Source organism: Lithobates pipiens, unplaced genomic scaffold, assembly GCF_037356315.1.
Source record: "Lithobates pipiens isolate NorthernLeopardFrog02 unplaced genomic scaffold, aLitPip1_a1.2 Scaffold_23, whole genome shotgun sequence".
NCBI classification, from domain to species: Eukaryota; Metazoa; Chordata; class Amphibia; order Anura; family Ranidae; genus Lithobates; species Lithobates pipiens.
The window spans coordinates 321880942-321897237 of record NW_027507785.1 but is presented as its reverse complement, the minus strand read 5'-3'; the positions used below and the strand labels follow the sequence as shown (position 1 = coordinate 321897237).

The window sequence follows — 16296 nt, the reverse complement described above, 5'->3', positions numbered from 1 at the left end:
GTCACTTTCGGGCCCTACCTTCTATACATTATCGTATTTAACGGCGTATAACACGCACCCCAAGTTTAGGAGGGAAGTTTAAGGAAAAAAACTTTTAGGAGGGAAGTTTAAGGGAAAAAAACTTACATTTAAATGCCCATCAATACAGCCTTATCAGTGTCCATATACAGCCTTGTCCATCCATCTGCAGCCTTGTCCATCCATCTGCAGCCTTGGCCAGTGTCATTGCAGCCTTGTCAGTGTAGCCTTGTCATTTGCAGCCTTGTCATTGCAGTCTTGAAGTTTAAAAATGGTGTCGCCGAGATACAGAGTCCTGTGGCTCTCGGGTCCTCTTGGCGGCTCTTGGGTCCTCTCGGTGGCTAAGGGTCCTCTCACAGTCCCGAAAGTAGCCAAGTGTACTCGGCTCGGCTCACAGTCACGCCCAGTCCCTGTGTCATGTCCATCATAGGGCGGGACTGGGCGGGACTGTGAGCGGAGCTGAGTACGCTCGGCTATGTATCTCGGCGGGGCCCCCTATTGAGTGGGGCCCATGGGCTTGAGCCCAGTCAAGCCCAATAGTAAGTCCAGCCCTGCTGATATGGCACCGCATTCGGTCCAAACACGCACGGGACCCTTTTTTCTGTTCGGACAAGAATCGGATCGCATGCGTGTTCACACATATGCAATCCGATTCATGTCCGAACTGTCAGTTCGCAGTGCGATACGCAAGCTGAAATGGGGGTGTCGTTAGCATATAATGACACTCCCCAGCAGTTCGCATATGGCAGTGTGAACTGCCGTGCGTGTCGGAAGCGATGCGGGAACCCGCACATGATTCGCAGGGTTCTCGCATCACGCTAGTGTGAATCGACACTTATGCCGCGTACACACGATCGAATTGTCCGGCGTACTTAGTCCGACATACAATCCGGCGGATAGTCCGGCAGACTTTCTACTGAACGGACTTGGCCACACACAGAAAGTCCGACGTTCGCTTGCGCGATGACGTACAGCATGTACGACGGGACTAGAAAAAGGAAGTTCAATAGCCAGTAGCCAATAGCTTCCTTTTTCGTACTTGCTTCTGAGCATGTGTCATTCTTAGTCCGCCGTACTAGCATACTGACGAACGTATTGTCCGCTGAAACCCAAGTCCGACGGGAAGATTGGAGTGCAAAAATACTTTCTTAGTCCGCCGGACTTTACGCTGGAAAAGTCCGCTGAAGCCCACACACGATCGAATTGTCCGCTGAAATGCGTTTTGGCGGACCAAGTACGCCGGACAATCTGATCGTGTGTACGCGGCATAAGAAACACAGTAAAGTCACCTCCTTGCTCACCAGATCACAGCCTGCTGATCTTCGCCAATGTCTTAGCAGAAACCAAAACTTCTGGGAACATCAATCACCTCTGTTCTCCATGGTGTTGGTTTCTCCCACCGATGACATGACAGTGGACAATGGACACAGTCATGATGTCGGTGGGAGAAACCAACACCATGGAGAACAGAGGTGATTGATGTTCCCGGAAGCGTTGGTTTCTGCTAAGACATTGGCGAAGATACCTGTGGTCCTTCATGGCTCCCAGTGGCTTTCCCTCCAACCTCATGACACTGTAGGAAAAAATGAGTGATGTGGAGGTTTGCAGGAGGAACCAGTGATGGCTCAGGACACTCCTGGATGTGTCGGCTTCTGCAGGGACTTTGGGAAAGATCTCTATGTCAATCTCTGATCTGTAGCTCCCAGTGGTTCCTTCCTCAACCTCACATCATAGGAGACAGTAGTGATGTGGAGGTCAGCGGGAGGAACCAAAGAGGACCCAGAATATCTTCACTCCTAAAAGTGTCAGTTTCTGCAGAGACTTTGGGGAAGTTCTCTGTTATGATCTCTGTTATCCTCCATTCCTCCATGGCTCTCAATGGTTTCTTCCTCTAACCTTAAAGTATTGCTAAACCCACAACAGTAGAATTAGTGTGTATATGCAGAATAGCATGCTTGTTATACTCACTGTGGAACTTAAGGGGTTAATCCTCTGTATTGTGTAAAAAGGCTCTTTGATCCTGTATGCACAGATCCCCCCCTCCTGCTAGGTCTCTCTGGGCCATGCCAGATAAGACACAGTCAGAGTGGTCCCCCTGCACATGCTCAGTTTGGTCTCTATTGCTGGAGAGAACAGTTCCTTGTTGAGCTGAGCTAGTCAGGTCACATGATATTGACATCACACATGTGGGCGTGTATACAGATCCTAAATGACAGCCCAGTCCCTCCCTCCTCCTCCATGCCCAGTAACTAAAAAAGAACACAGTGGATAGGATGCCACATCTTGATTCATGGATGGTCCGCCTCCCATAACAACATGAGGACACAGGCTGTAGTGGAAATCTCCTCCTACCTGAACACTCAGCACTCTGGCGGACCCTGCAGTTTATCATGTGACATGGTATACAGATGAACCAAAAAGGCTGTATTTTAATATAAAAATATTTATAAGCTGTGGGCACTGCTGGGGGAGGGGTGAACTATTTTCATATTACTGGATTTAGTAAGGCCGCGTAAACACGCGGGGACTGTTCGCTCAACTTTGTCCGTCAAACAGTTTCAGCGAACAGTCCGCTCAAAATTAGCATGGACGGACTTGCCCACACACGACGAACGAACAGTTTGCTGAAACCGTGCGCGATGACGTGAACGGCACGTACGACGGGACGGAAAATACGACGTCCTATACACTGCATTACAACTTTCGGCGTGTAAATCCTTTCTGAGCATGCGCGGAACTTAGTTTGACGAACAAGCCTACACACGAGGGGACTGTTCGCTGAAACCAAGTTTCAGCGGACAGTTTTTTGGAATTTCCGAAAAACTTTGTTCAGCAGACTGTTCGCTGAAACTGTCCGCTGAAAGCCCACACACGAGCGGACTGTCTGCCGAAACACTGTTCAGCGGACAAAGTTGGGCGAACAGTCCCCGCGTGTGTACGCGGCCTAACACTTTAAGTTTCTGCAGGAGAGAGTGTGATGTGGAGATCAGCAGGAGGAACCAGTGAGGAGCCAGTGGACTGACATTTCTGGAAGTTCTGCAGGGACTTCAGGGAAGATCTCAGTGTAGATCTTTTTGGTCCTTCATGCCTCTTAGCCCTTGTACACACGATCGGAGATTCCGATGGAATGTGTCCGATCGGAGCGTTTTGTGGCGGTGTGTGGTATGCATCGGACTGTTTCCGTCGGAATATCCGTCGGACCAAATTTTCCAACATGCCGGAAATATTTTCTGACAAAATGCTCCGATCGGACATACTCCGATCATGTGTAGAGAATTTCGATCGGACAAAGTGCCACGCATGCTCAGATCAAATTGCTACATCAAAGCTATTGGCTACTAGCCTGAACGTAGTCCCATCGTAACGAAATAACGTCATCAGGTTCTGAACGATCGGATTTTCCGACAACTTCGTCCGACCGTGTGTATGCAACAGTTTCAGGCAAAATCCGATGGACAAAATCCGACGGATTTGGTTGTCGGAATGTCCGACCGTGTGTACAAGGGCTAAGAGTGTTGTGAGGTTAGAGAGGATAAGTGGTGATGTGGGGGTCTACAGGAGGAACCAGCAAGTACCCATGATATTCAGGGCCGTCTTTAATACTGATTGGGCCCTGGGCAAAAATTTTCTTGGGCCCCCCCCATGCAATTTTGCTCTCAACCTTCTCTGAGACATGCAATAAATAGCAGCTAGACTTAAAATCAGTTTACTGTATCAGATCAGGCAGCAATTGCGATTGGTTGCCAGTGGTTACAGCATATCATGACTGCTTAATGACTGGTTGATAGAGGTTACAGCACACATTACGGCTCACTAATTAGTTGCTAGAGGTTACAGCAAATTATTTCTGCTTGTTAATTGGTTGCTAGAGGTTACAGCACATCATCTCCTCACTGCAGGGGAGCATGATACATATATGAATGCCGCCTTTATTTACATATCAATGCTGCCAGCCGCATCTATTTACTTAGTAATGCCGCCACTATTTACATATGAATACCGGTTATTTACATGTAAACACAGGGTCTGCAGGCGATTCATCTGCACACAACAATAAGGCAGAGCTGGGCAGCATTAGTACCATCATTTCACACTGAGATATTAGGACACAGCACAGGACTAAAACTTCAAGGGACAAGGGAATGTAAACTAGGATAGTTGGCAAGTATGAGGCAGCTGCTTTGGGCCCCACAACAATGACAGGGCCCAGGGCAGCTGCCCCTTTTGCCCTGCCTTAAAGACGGCCCTGATGATATTGACACTCCTGGAAGCATTGGTTTTCATTATGCACTTGGTGATACATGAACTCATGAACAGAGCTATGCTTGGCAGCATTGGGAAAGGTAATTATATTCTGTCACCTCTTTGCAAATCATAAAGTTTACATAATACACATATCATATCTATATAGATTTCAGTCATTATTGAAAACGCATAAGAAGAAGAAAAGAAAAACAATACCTGTGGAAGGGTACGCATGTCTTCTCAGCGGAAGATTAAATCCAAATCAGCAACACCATGACTCTGCCAGTGCTACAAGAAAACATAGATGGGAATTCTTAAGTATGAATGTACGAACCATTATAACAAATGTGCCACACTAGTATCTATACTTTTAATAATAACAATACAAATACCAACAATAAGTTTAACCATAATACTAGCAATAATACAATGAATAATAAAAATGTCAATAAAAAAAAAATGCTGTTGGTATTATTATTAGTATTACTATCTTTCTGCTTTGCATTGAGAAGCACAGAGAGCCAGTGATGACATCACAGTCTAAAATAAGGTAGTTAATGAAAATATAAAGGTTAGTTTTCTTCACAGATGTCATTAGCATGTTGATGAGGCAGGGAGGCTTTAAAGCAGGGGTGCCCAACCTTTTGAAGAGCGAGAGCCACCTAAGCGACTTGGTAATCAGCCAGGGGCCGCAATGAGCGGAGCGGGTGCATGCCAGCCTACTCTACTTCCTTTTCTTCTTTTTTTTTTTTTTTTTGCGGATCGGATTGGAGGTAGGCATTTGTAAATGGACACAAGTCCATTTACATCTGCTACTCTTTTTAGAGGTGAATGGAGGGTCCAATTGCGTCGGACTGATCGTGTGAAAGGGGCCTATGGCTCAGTGCAGGTAACCCCCAGGTGCACTGCTCTGCACCTGCGGATCAGTTTGAAAGCAGACAAAACAGATATGCCCATATATACACTGTGATTTTAGTAATAAACGTACTATTAATAACAGTATTCTATTCCATCACAGAGCAGGAGGTCGCGGGCCACATTAGAGGGCTCCGCGGGCCATATGTGGCCCCCGGGCCACTGGTTCGGCACCCCTGCGTTAAAGTATGAGCCAACATTGAATAAAACAACAGAGGCAGGGTACAGAGATCACATCAGATATCAACGCATAGCTTGCCATCTCAATTGTCCCACGGATATGATCTATATTATAATACAAATGGGATAGATAAATATCCTTGCATTGTAAACTTACTGTCTCTATGATATATACTGTATAAACAGTAAATATGTATATCTTTATATATACTATATTGCCAAAAGTATTGTGATCCCTGCCTTTACACACATGACATGTAATGGTGTCTATGTCCGTAGAGTTCAATATTGAGTTGGCCCACCCTTTGCAGCTATAACAGCTTCATCTCTTCTGGGAAGGCCGTCCACAAGGTTTAGGAGATGTGTCTATGGGAATGTTTGATCATTCTTCCAGAAGCGCATTTGTGAGGTCAGGCACTGATGTTGGAGGAGAAGGCCTGGCTCGCAGTCTCCGCTCTAATTCATCCCAAAGGTGTTTAATCGGGTTGAGGTCAGGACTCTTTGCAATTCCTCAACCCCAACTTCGCTCATCCACACTATATTGGCAAAAGTATTGGGCCACCCCTCCACATCATTTGACGGAGATGGGGTTATGGTGTGGGGATTGTTTTTCAGGGGTTGGGTTTGGCCCCTTAGTTCCAGTAAAGGGAACTCTTAAAGCGTCAGCATACCAAGACACTTTGGACAATTTCATGCTCCGAACTATTGAAGGAACAGTTTGGGGACGGCCCCTTCCTGTTCCAACATAACAAGCAAGGTCCATAAAGACATGGATGAGTGAGTTCGGGGTGGAGGCACTTGACTGGCCTGCACAGTCCTCAACCCTCAACCCGGTAGGACACCTTTGGGATGAATTAGAGCTGAGACTGAGAGCCAGGCCTTCTCGTTCAACATCAGTGTCTGACCACACAAATGCACTTCTGGAAGAATGGTCAGACATTCCCATAGACACATCTCCTAAACCTTGTGGACGGCCTTCCCAGAAGAGTTGAAGCTGTTATAGCTGCAAAGGGCGGAGCCAACTCAATATTGAACCCTACGGACTAAGACTGGGATGCCATTAAAATTCATGTGCGTGTAAAGGCAGGTGTCCCAATACTTTTGGTAATATAGTGTATATGTATATATACAGTATCTGACAAAAGTGAGTACACCCCTGACATTTTTGTAAATATTTTATTCTATATTTTCATGTGACAACACTGAAGAAATGACACTTGGCTACAATGTAAAGTAGTGAGTGTACAGCTTGTATAAGGGTGTAAATTTGCTGTCCCCTCAAAAATAACAACACACGGCCATGAAAGGGGTTGTAAACCCTCATTGTTTTTCACCTTAATGCATTCTATGCATTAAATCCCTCTTGTCTTGATTTGTATTGTAAGTGCACTGTCTGCCCTCATGTTGTAAAGCGCTGCGCAAACTGTTGGCGCCATATAAATCCTGTATAATAATAATAATAATAATTAAGGTGAAAAGTACCTTAAAACTGTAGTGCTGCAGCCCCCCTGGTTTACTTACCTGGACGCTGTCATCCCCCGTCTGGGAATGCGCACACCATCTGTAGCTGGCAGGGCCGTTTTTAAAGCAGGGCAAAAGGGGCAGCTGCCCTGGGTCCTGTCATTGTTGTGGGGCCCAAAGCAGCTGCCTCATACTTGCCAACTATCCCAGTTTAAATTCCCTCATCCCTTGAGGTTTTAGGCCTGTGCTGTGTCCTGATATCTCAGTGTGAAATGCTGCTACTAATGCTGCCCAGCTCTGCCCTATTGTTGTGTACAGATGACTCACCTGCAGACCCTGTGTTTACATGTAAATTACCGGCATTCATATGTAAATAGTGGCGGTATTCATATGTAAATAGCGGCGGCATTGATATGTATATCATGCCCCCCTGAGGCCATATCCACAGTAATCTCTACCGTTCAACAAGCAGAAATCATGTGCTGTAACCTCTAGCAACTAATCAGTGAGCCGTAATGTGTGATGTAACCTCTAGCAACCAGTCAGTGAGTGGTAATGATACACTGTAACCTCTGGCAACCAATCGCAATAGCTTCCTGATCTGATTCAGTAAACAGATTTTGAGCCTAGCTGCTATTTATTGTAAGTCTCAGAGCAGGTGGAGAGCAAAACTACATGGGGGGGGGGGGGCCCAAGAAAAGTTTTGCCCAGGGTCCAATCAATATTAAAGACGGCCCTGGTAGCTGGTGTCTCATGTCCTGATTGGATAGATTGATAGCAGTGCAGCCATTGGCTTCCGCTGCTGTCAATTAAATCCAATGATGTGGTGCCGGGAGGGCAGGGCCAAGTCCTGAATTCTGTGTGAATGGACACAGATGCGGGACTTCGGGAGCGCGCCCGCACGGGTGTCCACCAAGGAGAGCACTTCTCCAACGCAGGCACTCGATGTGTGGAGGAGCTACCAGCGCCGTCGAGGGACCCCAGAAGAGGTAGATCGGGGCCACTCTGTGCATACCGAACTGCACAGTGGAGGTAAGTATGACATGTTTGTTATTTTTTTTATTTTTTAAACGAGGATTTACAACCCCTTAAATATATAAACTGCTAGCAACAAAAGTAAGTACACCCTTAAGTGAAACTGTCCAAAGTCGGAAAACAACTGATCACGACCAGACTCATATACGTGAGCTGTTCAATAGAGAGCAAAGTGGACCATTTCCTACCGAAGGATCTCCGTAGAAATCTTGAGATGGATAAACTCAGTCCTTTTATCATGCAGCAACCTAACCCAAGCCCCCACTTCCATTGGCGGAGCTCCATATATAAACCAGAGAACAAAAACATCACACTGAATTTGAATTTCAATCGCAAAAAGTTTTTCAGCACTTAGGTAAAAGTTATCCACTCTGTTTCTTTAAAGGTCTTTTAAATCATCTGAAGAGAGAACATCCCCAGCTCAGGACAGATAATAAAATGAAAAATTATGTTCTGCTACTTCCTTAACCTCGTAAAAGAAGAATTCGGTTGTAAGAGAAGTAAAAAGATGAATGGTGGAGTTGGAATAAAGGGTAATTAGATGGATTGCAATCCCATAATTCATTTTATCACTTTTTTTTTTTCCTTTAGAAATCCTAAATTTCTCTCTGTAGCGTTGAGGCCGGATGAAGAGTGACCTGTCAATGCTGCTGAACATGTTGAGGATTAGAAGGCTTGAAGGACGGATCAGATAAAAAGGATGTGCAGACCTTAAATCATTCATCGTTCCATTCAACGACCCGGTAACAAGATGTTTTAATTTGCTTAAAAAAAAAAAATTTTTTTAAAGAAAATGGACCTAAAAGTTTTAGAGAAGAAGTTAGGTCACACTTTTTCACTCTACATCGGTAAAATCAAACACTATAGAATTATTTAAAGCTGAACTCCGAGTACATCAACGTATCATTTAAATATATTCCTCAATAGCCACAAAGGATGTAAATCCACTTTGTGTGCATCAAATGCCTTTGCAAACCCAGATATTATCACGTGAAAGTAGTAATGATGTTATCACTGTGCTGTTCATAGCCTGTACAGAGTGCAGAGTTGTGGGAGGGGCCCAGCAGGCTCCACCCACTACAGAAAACCACAGGAGGGAGTGGAGACGAGACCGGTTATCTCGCACAAGGGGAGCAAAGCTGTGGGAGGGGCCCAGCAGGCTCCACCCACTGCAGAAAACTACAGGAAGGAGTGGAGACGAGACCGGTTATCTCGCACAAGGGGAGCAAAGCCATGGGAGGGGCCCAGCAGGCTCCACCCACTGCAGAAAACCACAGGAGGGAGTGGAGACGAGACCGGTTATCTCGCACAAGGGGAGCAAAGCCGTGGGAGGGGCCCAGCAGGCTGCACCCACTACAGAAAACCACAGGAGGGAGTGGAGACGAGACCGGTTATCTCGCACAAGGGGAGCAAAGCTGTGGGAGGGGCCCAGCAGGCTCCACCCACTACAGAAAACCACAGGAGGGAGTGGAGACAAGATCGGTTATCTCGCACAAGGGGAGCAAAGCTGTGGGGGGGCCCAGCAGGCTCTACCCACTACAGAAAACTACAGGATGGAGTGGAGACAAGACCGATTATCTTACACAAGGGGAGCAAAGCCGTGGGAGGGGCCCAGCAGGCTCCACCCACTGCAGACAACTACAGGAGGGAGTGGAGACGAGACCGGTTATCTTGCACAAGGGGAGCAAAGCTGTAGGGGGGGCCCATCTGGCTCCACCAACTACATATAACTACAGGAGGGAGTGGAGACAAGACTGTCTACCCTGCACAAAGGGAGCAGAGCTGTGAGAGGGAACCAGCCGGCGCCACCCCTACAGTTTCCGGCAGAAAACTACAGGAGGGAGTGGAGACAAGACCAGTTACACTGCACAAGGGGAGCAAAGCTGTGGGAGGGGCTCAGCAGACTCCACCCACTCCATCCTGTATAAGTACAGGAGGGAGCAAAGCCAAGACTGGTTATCCTGCGTAAGAAGAGTAGAGCTGTGGGAGGGAACAAGCAAGCCCCACCCCCTACAGATTTCGTGCAGAAAACTACTGGAGGGGGACAAAGGCAAGACCAGTCACCCGGTGCAGGGAGAGAAAACAGCAGTAAGGTGTCCTTATTACAGGGTTACTACACAGATCTGGAAGAAAAAAAAAACACAAAAGATACCAAGGGTCTATTTATAAAAATAAAAACAAATTGCCATCCAAGTGTTTCAAGCCTTTGCTCAGCTTTCACAAATAATCCTGTATTTTGACCATGGGCGTCCGCAGAACTTTTTGTCAGGGGGACATCATTTAGGGTCACCCATGCGCCGCCCCTTTTCGACAATGTCATTATCACATTGTCATGGTCAGAGACTGCAGATGTAGTACTGTCCCTAGGATAAGTAATGGTCGACGGGCCCTCTTACCAGACCCAACGAAACTACAGCAGTGATCCCTTCGACTGGACGATCACTCACTCTGGGTTCCCCAGGGGCAACTCTGGTCAGTAGTGTAGGATGTCTGTACCCTGACAGTATCTCAGTCTTTCTCTCTCTGGTGGCGCTGGGCTGCTTGGCTCTCTGGTGGCGCTGGGTAGCGTGGCTCTCTCTGTCTGGCACTGGGAAGCGTGGCTCTCTCTCTGGTGGCACTGGGTAGCATGGCTCTCTCTCTGGTGGCGCTGTGAATCCCTCAGAGGTTTGTTAGAGAACCTTAGTGAACAAACAGCATCATGAAGGCCAAGGAACACATCAGACAGGTCAGGGATAAAGTTGTGGAGAAGTATAAAGCAGGGTTAGGTTATAAAAAAAATATCCTAAGCTTTGAACATCTCACGGAGCCCTGTTCAATCCATCATCCGAAAATGGAAAGCATATGGCAGAACTGCAAACCTACCAAGACATGGCCGTCCACCTAAACTGACCGGCCGGGCAAGAAGACCATTCATCAGAGAAGCAGTCAAGAGGTCCATGGTAACTCTGGAGAAGCTGCAGAGATCCACAGCTCAGGGGAGAGAATCTGTCCACAGGACAACTATTAGTCGCCTCTCCACAAATCTGCCCTTAATGGAAGAGCTGCAAGAAGAAAGTCATTGTTGAAAGAAAGCCATGAGTCCCGTTTGCAGTTTGCGAGAAGTCATGTGGGGGACACAGCAAACATGTGGAAGAAGGTGCTCTGGTCAGATGAGACCAAAATTGAACTTTTTGGCCTAAAAGCAAAGCGATATACATGGCGGAAAACTAACACTGCACATCACCCTGAACACACTGTGAAACATGGTGGTGGCAGCATCATGTTGTGGGGATGATTTTCTTCAGCAGGGACAGGGAAGCTGGTCAGAGTTGATGGGAAGATGAATGGAGCCAAATATAGGACAATCTAAGAAGAAAACCTGGCATTTTTGCCAACGTCCCAATAACATTGGAAAAACAATTGGAGATTTACAAAAATGGACACTGTAGGCACAAATGACGGATGTCATTTAAATGATTGTTTTTTTTTTCATTTATATTATGCTTTTATGTTGGATAATATATTCTTTATATATTTATATGCATACTTATTTTAGTTTGTTTTCTATATATTCATCATATTTGTAGCTCCTGAAGAAGCGCCGTTAGGCCCGCAACATGTCGAGCAAATAGTTCTCTTATGACCTCCGTTTGGATTTTATCACCCTATGCATTCTACTCAAGCTGAACAGTGCTACTGGTTATATTCCACTACAATCATTTATTGTTTATTTTTTACATTACAATTGAAGTGTTAGTTGAGTCCTCAGGGTCAAGAATTTTATGTCCTTTGTGTGTCTCCCTTTATGTGTTGTATATACGTTTTTTAACTCTATCTAATTAAATAAATTTTCATATTTTTATAAAAAAATATGTGTGCCTTCAAAGTCCATTTTTGTAAATCTCCAATTGTTTTTAGAAGAAAACCTGTTAGAGTCTGCAAAAGACTTGAGACCGGGGCGGAGGTTCACCTTCCAGCAGGACAACAACCCCAAACATCCAGCCAGAGCTACAATGGAAAACCATTTATCATTTTCCTTCCACTTCACAATTATGGGCCACTTTGTGTTGGTCTATCACATAAAATCCCGAATAAAATACATTTACGTTTTTGGTTGTAACATGACAAAATGTAGAAAATCTCAAAGGGTATGAATACTTTTTCATACCCATAGTGTATGCCATAGTGTATATAGTTAGTAGGGATGAGCCGAACACCGCCCGGTTCGGTTCGCACCCGAACCTTCGAACGGACCAAAAATTCGTACGAACTTTAGAACCCTATTAAAGTCTATGGGACTCGAACGTTCAAAATCAAAAGTGCTCATTTTAAAGGCTAATATGCAAGATATGCAACAGACAACACCAGCAATAAGGGGTATCTTCAGGTGTATACTGTGCTGGAGGCACACAACACCCACTAACTCCTGCAGATGGCTGTATTAGAGAACACCAGCAATAAAGAGTAGATACAGGTGTATACTGTGCTGTGCTGGAGGCACACATCACCCACTAACTCCTGCATATGCCTGTATTAGAGAACCCCAGCAATAAGGGGTATCTTCAGGTGTATACTGTGCTGGAGGCACACAACACCCACTTTAACTCCTGCAGATGCCTGTATTAGAGAACACCAGCAATAAAGGGTAGATACAGGTGTATACTGTGCTGGAGGCACACAACACCCACTAACTCCTACAGATGCCTGAGAAAAGAACACACTGTCCCTGCCTATCTTGCTCTTTCCCTGCACACCGGAACACACTACACAAGGCCGCCACGCTGGCAGCCTTATATAGTGTGGGGCGTGTACTAAACCTCCTGAGCTACAATTGGCCACAGGCATCCTGCCTGTGGCCAATTATGGCTCTCCTCGCTTCCCGCGCTGTGATTACCCAAGCATGAGAGGTCACAGTGCATGCTTGGCCAATCATGAGCCAGCAATGCACTGCGATGGCGTAGTGCATTGTGGGCTGTTTGTGCCACACGAATTTGGTGCGAACAGTCCACAAAGTTCTGAATTCACAGAAAAGACGAACGGCCGATGTTCGAGTCGAACACTGAGCTCATCCCTAATAGTTAGTTCCCTAGGTAGTTTTTCTATTACTCCACTCACCACAGTCCACTCACTTAAATACTAAACACTACTCGATTCTGCACAGTAGACATGTGTACGCGGCATTAGTGTTTAATACTTAGATGAGTGGACTCCCAGATGTGCTTTGTTACGATTAAGCACAGGAAGTGTGAAAACGCATCAACCCTGTCCCCTGCCTGTAGAAGCTGTGATGTATTTGTATTGACAGATTATCAATAAACTTATTGGAATTTTTATACATTTGAGTGCGGTCATCCACTTTTCCATGTGAAGTATTTAGCGGTTGCAAACCAGACCAGCGCCTCTTTGTATGGAATAGGGGGGCTAGTACAAAGGTGGACCAACCTGCAGCAGTGTCTTCATATTATTGGGTTGAATGATGCTGCTGACTATCAGACGGACATCTAGGGGCAGAAAAAATCCCTGCGGGAGAAATCTCTCTATTGAAGAGTTAAAGTGGTTGTAAACCCCCAATGCGGAAGTTGTAGCTATAGGTAAGCCTATAATAAGGCTTATCTACAGGTACAGTAAATATTTAACTTGTAGTGACATCATCGGCGCATTCTCTGTGAAGAAACAGCCCTCCGTGCTGTTTTTCCACTAGCGATTGCTGTGACGGGTGGCTCCCGCATTGCCTGCATGGGGGTGACGTCACACAACTCCGACCAGTCACAGAGCCGGAGTCCGTGGCCCCGGAAGGATGATTGGCGAAGGTGGATGCGGCCTCCAGCGGGGAGGACGCAGGCTTCGTTTGCAATGATAAGTAAAACCCATCAGGGTTTACTTCCTTGTTAAGCTGCTCGTGGATGGTGCCCAGGGCCGAGACAAGGGGTGGGCAGGAGGGGCAGTGTGGCCAGGGCAGCCATCAGAAATTTTTGGGCCCCTTACACAGCTTTAGGCCTGGGCCCCCCCCCCCTTCATGAACCTGACCACCAACATTCCCCAGGGCTTGCCCATGGGCCATCCTACCGAATCTGCACACCGGCCACCTCACCTTTATGCATTCAGCCCCCCCACAATCTTGTATATATGTCAGCCCCCCTCACACCTGTATATATGTCAGCCCCCTCCCACACATCTGTATATAGTTCAGCGCCCCCCCACACACCTGTATATATGTCAGTGCCCCACCCCCACACACTTGTATATATGTCAGTGCCCCCCCCACACACACCTGTATATATATCAGCCCCCCCACACATACATTTGTATATGTCAGTGCCCCACCCCACACACACCTGTATATATGCCAGCCCCTCACATACACAACCCTATATATATGGCAGCTCCTCACATACACATTCACCCGTCCTACCTTCTTGCCCCTTACAGTTGTGGCGGCTGTACCCCCCTGATGGCAGCCCTGAGTGGGGCATAATGTGAGGTGGGGAGGTGCTGCAAGGAGATTGGGTCGGAAGGGATTTGTGTTTGAAGGGGTAATGTAGGGGCGGCAGGGGGTAAGTATTGTTCTCATTGGGGAAATCTGGGGGGGAGGGAGTGCTAAGAGTGATGACTTAGGGGAATTTGGTTGGGAGGGGGGAGAAGAGAAGATTTGTGCCAGGAGGGGGGATTTGGGGGGAATTTGAACTGGAAAGGGGTATATCAAGTTGGGGGAGAAAATGCGTACTAAGAGGGGACATTTTTGGGGTAGAAGGTTTGTGGGGGGGGGCTGGTAGATTTGTGCTGAGAAGGGGAATTTCAGCAGGGGGTGGATTTGTATTGGGAGGAGGGGAAATGAATGCTTGGGGGAAATTTTTGCTGATGCATAATGCTCATACATCTTGGAGGGGGGGGGGGTGCAGTTTGTCATGTCCACTCTGGGCTCTAGATGACCTTGCCCCAGTACGGCACTGATGGTCCAATTCAGAAGGTGACTATACTGTCCAGACAGACTGGGTCTAAGGGGGTATCAGATCATAGAGTCTAATTTTGGTTTACAAACAACAATGTAGCAGAAGGATCAAACTAAACAATGCATTCAATTCCTAAACAATCAGATGTCCTCTTTGAGGCTTCATGGCTGTTGGCCAGGGGCGTAACTATAGGGGGTGCAGCAGTCGCAACCGCAACTGGGCCCTGTGATGCAGGGGGCCCATGCAGCCCCCTCTACATATGGCCGACAGCAGCATAGGCAGCTAGCACACACTATTACATACCCCCTCCATATCCCCCTGGGGACAGGGACCCCTTCTCATGTGGGGACAGGGACGCCCACCTCCCCTGGGGGCCAGGGACCCCTTCTTACCTGGGGGCAGTAACTTCATCTGCCCTGGAGAAAAGGACCTCATCTCTTCTGGGGACGGGGACCCAATCCTGCCTAGGGACAGTCCCCCAATGGGGCACCTAAAAATGTAAAAAAATAAATAAATAAAAACTGCTGATACCAGTGGTGGAACTACAGGGCTCACAAAGGTCATACCTGTGACCACGCCCTGGAGTTCCACCGCCGGACTCGGAGGGAAGGGCCCTGGCTGGGGTTCAGGGGGGCCCTTCATGGTTTCTTGCATCGGGGCCCTGAAGGTTCTAGTTACGCCACTGCTGTTGGCTAATCTAAGGCGATTGTACAGAGATCCTCCAATCAGATTGCAAGGTCCATGGCCAGCTTTACTCCCCAGCTATTGAACATAATGGAATTATTAGTGGAGTCATTTTGCATAGTAATAGGCCTTCATTGGATATCGTCTCCAATTGAGAGATGCCGTTTTCCTTTAAAAGTTCATATTAAATTGCCATTATGAAGCCCCTTCCCGGGGGTTCTCTTCATTTTTCATCCTTGCCAAAATTTAGGCAACATTTTCCGAGGCTTCCAGAAATATCCTCTAATGTTTGTGGCAAACTCAGAGCCGACGAGCTAAGCCGATTGGACGTTTGGACTTTGCGCGATAGTTTTTACTGTCACTAATGCGAGAGCTTCAGGCACTACATGGCTGATGGAGCTAATATTCATACATTGAATTAACTTCCAGTCACATTACATTAGCCCAGTTAATGCTAATGAAAACCGCCCGACGTCCTCCGGAGCCAGCCGGCACGGCTAATGCTTTCCTTTAAATAGTGATATTGGCTCTAAACGTCACGACGCGACCTGACAGACGCATCATCCCAGTCCCTTTTTTTTACAGGACCGGTTGAATTATGGAGGAGTCTGTTTGGGGGGGGGGGGGGGGAGCAAAAAATTTACCCAAGCAAAGCCATAGCCGGAGTCTCATTGCCGTCATTGTTCACCTTTAAAGTTAACAGATTACGGTTAAATTGCCCGCCGTCTGCCTATCTCCTCGCTCGCCCCCTTTGCAGAATTGCGTTGTACAAATTGTTCATTACTTTCGCCGTTAATGGAGACATCCACTTCATTCGTCATGTCAGGGG

At 46.9% G+C, this 16296-nt stretch overlaps 1 protein-coding gene across 19 annotated transcripts in view; it reads right to left on the bottom strand.

The window, feature by feature from the left end:
- Positions 1-16296, bottom strand: part of DAB1 (DAB adaptor protein 1) — a 1102825-nt gene that overhangs the window by 595540 nt on the left and 490989 nt on the right. For all 19 annotated transcript variants that reach the window (XM_077450623.1, XM_077450620.1, XM_077450628.1 and 16 more), the window contains one exon: positions 4480-4551. The gene's annotated coding sequence lies outside the window, so the exon portion shown is untranslated. The remainder of the gene's footprint in view (positions 1-4479; positions 4552-16296) is intronic.